The 501-nt window shown below is 40.1% G+C and overlaps 1 non-coding gene across 1 annotated transcript; it reads left to right on the forward strand.

Moving 5' to 3' along the window:
* The first annotated feature begins 397 nt into the window (after positions 1-397).
* Positions 398-501, forward strand: LOC112713367 (small nucleolar RNA R71). Its single transcript, XR_003158341.1, has one exon. It is a non-coding gene; the product is annotated as a small nucleolar RNA R71 (small nucleolar RNA).

Genomic DNA, 501 nt, shown 5'->3' on the forward strand with positions numbered 1-501 from the left:
AGGTTCACCCATATAATTAACCTCTGCCATGGCAGGGTTCTCAGGATCATAAGCTTCTTCAGAAGCGCCACTCTAGTGTTGTTGGATGCATGTTGCAGCCCATTCAAATTTTGAGAGATCATGTTGACCTGTTGAGTCAACACTTTGTTCTGAGCCAATATTGCATTCAGAGCATCAATTTCAAGAACTTCTTTTTTTCTGAGGTATTCCATTATTCACGGAATTCCTCTCAGAGGTGTACATGAATTGGTTGTTTGCAACCATGTCAATGAGTTCTTGAGCCTCTTCAGGCGTTTTCTTCAGGTGAATAGATCCACCTGCAGAATGGTCCAATGACATTTTCGAAAATTCAGAGAGACCATAATAGAATATATCTAATAGGGTCCATTCTGAAAACATGTCAGATGGACATCTTTTGGTCAACTGCTTATATCTTTCCCAAGCTTCATAGAGGGATTCACCATCTTTTTGTTTGAAGGTTTGAACATCCACTCTCAGCTT

This window comes from Arachis hypogaea, chromosome 9, assembly GCF_003086295.3.
Source record: "Arachis hypogaea cultivar Tifrunner chromosome 9, arahy.Tifrunner.gnm2.J5K5, whole genome shotgun sequence".
NCBI classification, from domain to species: Eukaryota; Viridiplantae; Streptophyta; class Magnoliopsida; order Fabales; family Fabaceae; genus Arachis; species Arachis hypogaea.